The sequence below is a fragment of the Periplaneta americana genome, chromosome 9, assembly GCF_040183065.1.
Source record: "Periplaneta americana isolate PAMFEO1 chromosome 9, P.americana_PAMFEO1_priV1, whole genome shotgun sequence".
Taxonomy (NCBI): domain Eukaryota; kingdom Metazoa; phylum Arthropoda; class Insecta; order Blattodea; family Blattidae; genus Periplaneta; species Periplaneta americana.
In genome coordinates this window covers 19058241-19067728 of record NC_091125.1, presented here as the reverse complement: position 1 = coordinate 19067728, position 9488 = coordinate 19058241, and the positions used below count along the sequence as shown (strand labels likewise).

General features: G+C 32.2%; 2 long non-coding RNA genes across 7 annotated transcripts; one reads left to right on the top strand and one right to left on the bottom strand.

The window, feature by feature from the left end:
- Positions 1 to 461: 461 nt before the first annotated feature.
- Positions 462 to 3781, bottom strand: LOC138705812 (uncharacterized). Of its 2 annotated transcripts, XR_011333804.1 has the most exons (7): positions 3667 to 3781; positions 2815 to 3005; positions 2553 to 2611; positions 2339 to 2408; positions 1556 to 1617; positions 1328 to 1453; positions 462 to 916 (listed from the first exon to the last, which is right to left on the bottom strand). It is a non-coding gene; the product is annotated as an uncharacterized lncRNA (long non-coding RNA). The 2 variants fall into 2 exon arrangements; XR_011333805.1 differs by lacking the exon at positions 3667 to 3781 and having other exon boundaries at positions 462 to 986; positions 2815 to 2952.
- On the top strand, positions 3107 to 8682 carry LOC138705811 (uncharacterized). Of its 5 annotated transcripts, none has more exons than XR_011333800.1 (4): positions 3107 to 4465; positions 5430 to 6327; positions 6523 to 6730; positions 7010 to 8682. It is a non-coding gene; the product is annotated as an uncharacterized lncRNA (long non-coding RNA). The 5 variants fall into 5 exon arrangements; XR_011333802.1 differs by lacking the exon at positions 7010 to 8682 and having other exon boundaries at positions 3125 to 4465; positions 5430 to 6101; positions 6205 to 6327; positions 6523 to 6957; XR_011333803.1 differs by lacking the exon at positions 7010 to 8682 and having other exon boundaries at positions 3132 to 4465; positions 5430 to 5937; positions 6205 to 6327; positions 6523 to 6956.
- The last annotated feature ends 806 nt before the right edge of the window (positions 8683 to 9488 follow it).

The window sequence follows — 9488 nt, the reverse complement described above, 5'->3', positions numbered from 1 at the left end:
CACAAAGGTTTGATAAATACATTTTAAAAATTATGACCAGGTACTCTGCATGTGTAGCTATTTAAAACAATAAAAATGCACTGTATCTGCAATTCAAATTTATTTTACATAAGCAAAATATGGTAAAACAACATTTTTCAAGAGGTACATTAATTGAAGCATCGGCTGGAACAACGTTATAAGTTACATTTGGTAAAATTTACAGGAGCTGCAAAAATGTGTATGAGTACAACTTTGTTCTTATGAGGGTAGCAAACTTTTCAGTGGATAAATTTCACGTACTGCATTGATGGACAGTTGCAAGCCAAGGAGTATAGGAAGGTAACATGACATACAACATTATTACACGGAAACACACCGAATGAAAATTTTGTAACTTACAACGTTGTTCCAGCTGACGCTTCAATTGTATTCAGGTACTCTGTACATGTGTACTTTAAACAAGAGAGATGGACTATAGCTGCAATTAAATTTAAAATTTATTTATTTATTTTGTGTAAACAAAATACGACATTTTTCAGGAGACACAATAAGCATAATAATTTATTACATCCACTGTCTCATTATATATGCTATGGAATATATCATATTTACAAATTAATAATATGCAGGCTAATACATAGGAGTACATAATAACTGTAATTAAACACAACACAAATACATATGCAAATACCCACAAAACTTGGGTACACAAAACTTGGAAAACTGTGGCAGAGCCAACTTCAGCTATTAGCCCCATTTGTTAGAGATCTGCACGGGCCATAATTCTTAGGCCCGGCCCATCTCGGCCTGATCTGAACCAGACCCGAACCCAACCAGAAACCTTAGATTAGCTTATAATTATCACCTGACTCGAACCTAATCCGGAAGACTAGCAGATAAAGCAGAGGCCAGAGACCACAGGAATCAAGAACAGCTGCAAGAGATTATCGCTCCATTAGAAGGATGAGAAGAAGTAATCTCCCAGTCATCCAGGTCAAACAAATCTGGTCAACAAAATTAAACATATTTTTTGTTAAAACATGAAGAATGGGTGATTATTGTAGCATTTACTTTCTGCCACTAATTGAAGATGTCCTTGTAGATGGACCACCCATTAAAGAGGAGGAAAAAGTAATGTAAAAATTGCAAATGTTACTTTTGATATTCCAAACCCCATCTCTTTCCAAACATGAGGACATGACTTACTTTTATTTCAAATCATTCTTTGTTATAATGTCAGCATCCAACTTTCAACTAATGTATTTTTTAAAGAAATCACTGTAATAGTACTGAAGTTCATGCATTTCTAACATCTCAAGTATAATTAAGTCAACATTAAACTTACCGTTCACAGATGGAGAAAGATTTTTCAATGTGGCTAATGCATTCCTCAGAGGCTTGCTTTTTCTTTCTTTTTTTTTTTTTAAGCATCCTTGGGGTGTAACTCGATCAGCTATTATTCCATTATCAGCTGAAATATTTAAGAGAGGGATATATGCTTATATTCAGACCTTCCTGGGTTTAGCCTACACTACCTACACTGAATAAACCAGTAATTTCACTTAAAACTTACTTTCATTACACTGTGTAGACACCCGTACAGTGGAAGACCTTCATCTGCTCCACCAGCTGACTCTGTAATATTTTAAGAGTGGAATTAATTCTGGAGAAAGATGATGTTTTATCATAAATGTGTGGACACTTCAAAGTCAGCAGCTGTAACAGTATTGTATTTTCTAACGTGCTATTAATCCAAACTCATTTTTAACAATAAGAAAGTGAAGCTGCAATAAAAAAGAGAGAGAAAAAACCAAGCATATAGTTCTATTGTAAATAGAGTGTAGTCAATTTCTGTTTTATCGTATGAAAAGATATTTTTCAGTTTTTCTGTACACAAGAAATCATTCACAAGTTTCAAAGTGAGAATCCTCACAGTAAAATTGAAATACAACTTAACATAATGTAGCCTAATCTGATTACAAACCCATTACAGAGAAATCTCAAAATAAATTCTTCAGTTTAGTGTACTTTCTATTTTTAGGCCTACATTTATAAATTTCAAATTCCCACTCAAATCCCACATAATATTATAATACAATGATGTTTAGTTTTTATGATATCCATTTCTTGTGACCATTTCATCATTATGTACAATTTATATTTTAACATTTTTTTTTTTTAACTTTTGCATCTAATTTATCCACTGCTTGCTGCAGATTTCATATAGTATGTGTGTTAGTTTTATTTTCAACATGTTGTCTGAAAATGTGTTTACATGTTACAGCTATTTCAGATTGGAAAAGTAAGCATCATACGTAGAATGTGGAAGAACGTTTTGTAGTATAAATCAAATTACCTGGAGATATTGTTGGGATGTCCAGTTTCACTTCAAAAACTAAAGAATTGCACTGTGAACCTGAATGGTACTGTAAATAAAAAAGAAATAATACTATTATAATGTAATACCGACATTAAATTAAATTTGTATAACAATTTTCATGAATCTAATATTTTTTTATCTCTAAAGCTCATCATCTCTTCTTCTGACTCTTAATTCCTTACACACTAACCTCATTCGTGTTATTAGCTGCACTGGTATCAGTGGAACTTGGTTTAGTTACTACTTCGGCTGTAACAAAATTAAGTAAATAAATAAATGAGTGAATGAATAAATAAATAAATAAATAAAAAGAATTCAAACTTGTGTTATACAATTTCCTCTGCTTATTATTTAATAACTGTATAACTTAACATATAAGTGAACTTATGCATTGAATATGAATCAAAATCACTGAGAAGTCACTCAATTGAGAGGAGAATTAAATCACTTACCTCGGCTAAGTTTGGATTTGGTTTTGCTTCAGTTGGAGGGGCTCCAATTGTTTGTAGCCTTCATTATCTCTCTGCAGCAGCAATTTTATTTGTGTTCTTTTCCAAGAATTCAAATTTGCTTCTCAGCTGTTTTCAGGTCCTTGTATTTGTGCTGATGTTACTATATTCTTCCCATGCTTCATTCTATATTACTAAAAAGGAAGTAAAACTAGGTTAATTCCATATGCAACCTACAACATTAGAAAATATATTGTATTTCTCTTTTTCCCTTATCTAAGTTTCTATACCTAAATAAGCAAAACCATTTAATGGACGATTGTCAGTACAATATCAAACATATGACTATACTGTACATAGAAACTTTGGAAAAAACTTAATATCTGCTGTTCTTGTGTTATTTTACGAGGTGTTGAATGTGCATTACAAACAGATAGGCCTATTGCATTTTAGTGGAAACGTCTCTCCACCTCATGCTGTTCTTTTAAAAAATAATGTTAGGCCCTATCTGTGAAAGAATGGTATTGTGAGCCTAATACAAAATATCCGCCCATTTATTAACAGTAAAATACGTAGGTCTAACATACTGAAATATTGGTAATTTGCTAGGAACAGTGTACCTTGCTGTACTAATGTTGGTTAGAAATCCCAGGCCAAAGACATCATTCATTATTATCAGTATCAGTGAACTTTTCTTTTTTAAACGAGTTATTGTGCCTTCGACCCATGATTTGAAGCCGTGAAGTACACTATTTCTAAAAAATTACCGAAATAAATTCACTAATAATGTAGGCTATACAACAAACTGAAAGCACACTTAATATTAATTACAATACAAAAATAATTGCCACCTACACTTCTTGTGCAATTACACATGAATAAAACAATGATTGTGGAGAAAAACGCACTTTTGCTGGAACCCGCACCCGTCCTGTTTAGGCCTACTAATTAAAACCAAAATACTATCATATGGTAGGAATTATAGGGAAGACCAGGTAACTTGATACCCTAAGGGTGAAACCTAACCATTTTTCCCCCATTACTACAAATGCTAGTGGATTATGGTGATTTTCTAGTTTGAAGGTTGAATTTTCTTTTGCCAACTTCGTTTCGAATTTCGATACTGACAAATACTATAAATGGTAGTGATTTTGTAACTGGTATGTTGGCAGCTGAGGCAAATATCGACAATATTTGCCGGTACTGGAGTTCCATGAAATTAAAATTGTACTAGATTTCTCAGCCGGTTACTGGAAGATAGTGAAATTCGAACTTATTAATAATTAATTAATATTAGTATTAATATTAATACATAATAGTTATTTTATGTGTTGCGTTGTGGTTATAATTCAAGAATAGTCAGATAAGTACGAATAAATATAATATACTTGGGCGTGATAATGCACGTGGGTAATGGATAGAAATATTATTTCAAATTTTAATGAATTTCTTTCGTGTTTAGATTTTTATTACTATGTCAAAAAAATGAAATAGTGTTGCAGTGACTCCTCCAAGGAAGAAAATGTGTGGCATTCAGAGTACGCTTCAGAAATCTGTAGTTCACGTGTATAATGAGTTGAAGAAAGAAGATAATGAAGAAGGAATTATGCTAACGGAGACAGCAATTACAACCAGAATAGGAAAATTATTAGGAGTAAGTATTCTTAAGCATACATTTCAAAGTGGTATTCAGTTTTAGGAGTTTGCACTAATAATTTCATGATTGTGGTCAAACAAAACAAATTTTTAAGTTAGGCCTAGATGTTTAATCAAGTCAGTGATTTTCATATTGCCAAACTAAATACATTTAAGATACTGTAATACTGCAGTAGGTGATAGCTTAAATACATTTACAAATTAGACGAACAAATAATCAAACAGCACGAAAGTAAATTTCCAGTTTTCTCTTTTAGTATTAAATTAACCGTTCAGATCACAATTTACATGCCACATCGGCCGAAGAAAATACAAGTCATATTGTAATTATTAACTTGATATTGCAGCAAATATTACATGAATGTTGGCCTGTTATGGTGCTTAAAAATAATTCAGTTTTATATAATAACTATATAACATACTCTATAAAGCATAGGAACGTTGACTCTGGCTGAATAATTTATTCATGACTGGTCTAAGTAATATTAAATATGGTGTTTCTTCAGAAAAGCTACCCCACCCAAAGTACTTGTTAAGATATAACACTCGAGAGGACGAGGACGCACTACTGGGAAACTAACCATTTCTCTTCGTCATGGACCTCTCGCATGTTATATTGGTAATTAGTAACAAGTTTGAGGGAGGGACTACAACAATGCATTAGAATATACAGGTAAGTGTCAAAGGATTTTTGTGCTGAAAGTATTTGTGGCTGTGCACTAAAACCACGTGTTCATCACTATGTAAATATCACAGAAATCAATTAAACAAAATAAAATTATGCCTTCTTTGATGTAGCTTTTCTGGAGAATTACCTAAATATTAGCCTACTTAAACCTATCGTAGACCCAACCTGACATATTGATCATTTTCTATTCATATAGCTGCAAATGTTGGTATCATGCATGAATTTTATGATATAACAATTTTTAGAAGTGTTATGTTATTGTTTGTTATTACAGCTTGGCTTTACTACAGCCACGAATGTGAGAAATTCACAGAAGGGGACCCCACTTGTGACACCAGGAAAACATAGACTACGTAAACATCCAGTGACTGATGCTGATGATTTTACGAAAGATGCAATTGCGAGATTTATTTGTGACAAGTTACATAAAGGTAGGGAAGTTACAGGAATTATTGTGTTGATTTATGCAATGTAATTCTGATATTAGTCATATGTATAAAAATATGGCATAATTTTCATTTACTGTTACAGGGGAAGTACTAACAGCAGCAAAAGTTCTGGAAAATATGAATGATGATTATGAAACATATTTATTTAGAGTATCCTTATCATCGGTGAAAAAAATTTTGAAAGAGATGAAATTTCTATGGAGCAAAGGGGATCCTTATACACATGTACGAGAAAGTGATGTTATTCGTTTTTAAGAGAATATATAAGAAATGTGGAGCGTGAGAACCCTAAACCCGTATTATTCTTGGATGAGACTTGGATTTTTATGAATGGTAAATTTCAATGTATTGTGAGACATTGAGTGATTGAATTTTTTACTAACAAATAGGTTAACACTTATGTGGAATATGAAATTGCAATTAATATAGGCTACTAGTAATGAATTCAAGTGGGAACAACATGTTTTGCAATTAATAGTTTCATATTATAACTAGAGGTTAGTTATAAAATTCTTGAACGGTTTTCCTGTCTTTAAAATTTTTGTGTCTCTTAGAGTGTCAATGTGAATTGCTTGTCTCTCTCTGTTTTTTTTTAAGTAGGATCACCCACTTATTCATGAAATAAACCAGGTGAAGTTTCCAGTGACATGAATGGTGTTATTCATAGACCAACAAATGAGGGTGGAAGATTAGATGCCGGAACGAAAGGTGGATTTATACTCGGTAAGTTATATTGATTTATATTTTACATAAATTTGGCAAGAGTAATTTTTTAAATCAGGGCACAAAAATATAAAAATTGGTGACTAAATAAAAACGTGGGAAAGCCTTTCACCAAAGAGGATCTCATGCCATGTTATGTTATGTTATGTTATGTTTTATTTTCTTTATTTAAATGCTGTATAATTTTTATTGCAGGTGCTGATTTAATTTTTTCATGCAATTGAAAGAAAAGTCAGGACTACCATAGTGCTATGAATAGCCCTGTAGTTGAGAAGTGGGTGCAAACACAGTTGTTGACCTGAGAACATTAGGGCAATGCGTTATTGTCATGGATAGTGCTGCATATCATAGCAGACTTGTGAAAAATCAGCCAACAACAAAATGGAGGAAAGAACAGCTACTGGTGATTGCAACTGAATATAATAGATTTGTTGTACTAAATGATAAGAGTTGATGGTGTGAAATCACCTTTTGATATTATATTTCAATATTAATTTCCATACTTTGCAGTTATTATTATTATTATTATTATTATTATTATTATTATTATTATTATTACTACTACTACTACTACTACTACTACTACTACTACTACTACTACTACTACTACTACTACTATTGCAACCGTTTCTCTTATTTCTCATAATTAGGCATACTTATAGATGCTACTTTTTTCTTTCAGGTGAAATTGAATCTACATAAGAATCCTAAAACAGAGCCTTGCCAATTACTGTTCTGAAGCGGCCTTGTCTTATGTGTTGTGTCTATATACAATTAATTCTTTCAGTTTTTTTTTCCCCCTTTAATCTAATGAAGTTGTTGGTTGATTGATACCAAGTGTTCAGCAGTTGATGTCATTTGTTATCTTGCACTCCAATATTTAACCAGATGATTGAAAGCTGTGTAAAGTTAAACAGTCAAGACAATGATCCATATCTTCATTGAGATTTCAGAAATGGCATGGGGAGATTCTGAAATATCAGTTCTTTGTAAATATTTGAGACAATCATGGCCTGTGATAATATGAGTACTGCCACTGTAGATTTTCATAGAAGTTCAGTTATTAAATTAGGTGTATTATTTTTTACTATGTATTGTACTATATTTTTGTTTCGCTTAATTGATGAATTATATATGCTGTAAATTCAATAGTAGACTGTAGGCCTATAGCTTAACTGATGAATTGTATGTGCTATAAATTAAATAGTAGGCTGTATACCACAAGTGATGAATTGTTTATGCTTGTAATGTGAAGTAATTTGCATGATATTTATTATCAATTTCTGTATATTTCAACTGATTGAATTGTTTATACTTTTAAATTGAATTAACTTGCTTGCTATGTATTATATTTTATAGCTTAACTGATGAATAATTGTTTAGGTTTGTCAATTTAATAATCTGAGTGCCATGTACTTCATATTTTTAGTGGAGCCACCAATGTAGCTCAGTCGGTAGACTCGTTGGCCTGAAAATTCAGAGCTGCACTCGAGGGTAGTTTGGATCCCCCATTTGGTCTGATTAGTTGGTTTCTTCTGAGAATTTTCCTCCATCGTGGAGCGGATGCCGGATGGCCTATTGCAATTTTTTCATTTGCTTTAGAATCATTCCGATTTTTGTTACCACATTGTCATGTTCTGATCTTGTTATTCTTTTAACAGTGTGGTAAGATGCAGGTATAGATAACCTTACAGTAATTTTGCTACCTTTCAATTACCTCATTACCTCCCACTCCATAAAGTTCATGGATCCACAGAAGTACCAGTCGTCGATGTAATTAGACCATTTTGCTTAAAATATTAAAACACTGTAAAATATTGAGATTTCATGCTGTTACGTCCAATACTGCAGCAAGAATATCTGATTTTGAGTCTGATAGTATGACAGCCTTCTCAGATTTATGAAGTTGATACTGGAGATTTTGTAAGCTTAAAAGTGTATCTAAATTTTCACTATCAAAATTAGTCAGTGTTTGAAGTTAGTTAGTTAGTTAGTTAGTTAGTTAGTTAGTTAGTGGCGTTTAAAAAGGGAGCGTCAGCTACTATGGCTATTTGCACCCTTATCTAAAATCTTTCACTAAACACAAACACAATACAATAACCAGAAAGTTTAAAAAACTAAAAAGCATTGTCACGGTTAAAATGGGGCAAACAAGTGTTTGAATATAATTCCCTGTAAAAGGGAATATACTGGTATTGTACTACAACACCACTACATCTATGGCTTGGTAAACAGGACATATTTGCTAGCTTTGTCTAAATTGTGGCCAGATTATTACGCAAAACGCACTAGCTTTGCGCAATATGTAATCGCATTTTGGAATACGTTTTTTATAATTTCACAGCTGTGGAGAGACAGCCCAGAATGTGCGAATATTTTTATTACAGCGTAACAATCTCCCTGCTGGTCTGTTCTTCATTTAATTATAAGAAAGGACATAATTTGGTCGGAAAGGTGGACACAGGTCCCACAGTGCCTTTCATAGTTTGTTGGAATGATTACGTGACATTTCCCGTGTGCCGCGTTGGTGATTACACGTAGGCCTACGTATTGAACTTCCATGTTATTATTATTGGATGAATTATCTTTTGTGATAATTAAATTACCGAGTCTTTCCATATGTTTACATTATTTAATTTTTACGTTTTCAGTAAACTGTTTAAATAATATAAAAATAAAAATTAACAAGAATAAAAGATAATTTAAAGATATGATTGAAACACCTTGCATATACGAATCTGTAAGAGCTTAGGTTAATATTATGCCATGCACATATGATCAATTGCAACTCAAAAAAAAAAAACAAACAAATTCACAATGATTTTCACTTCTTAAATCACCGGAAGTACTTCAACCCTAGTTTCACCAATCATAACTTTCCATTATATCTTTAAAATTACAGATTAAAATTTTAATCAACTTAAATCGGTAGTTATTACAAAACGAACAAAAATAAATAAAATAGAAATAGTCAACATTGATAATGAAGAATTTGCGAGTGCCATTTAAGATTCAAATTTATTTTAAATTTTTAAAATTATTTTTTTAGGTCATGTGAGTGTTTGACAAACACACAAAAAAAAAAAAGATCTCGTATAGCGTGAATTTGTCCGAGTCCACTTTGGGCAGCGCCAAGTCCACACGACTACGGAAAGAAGTTA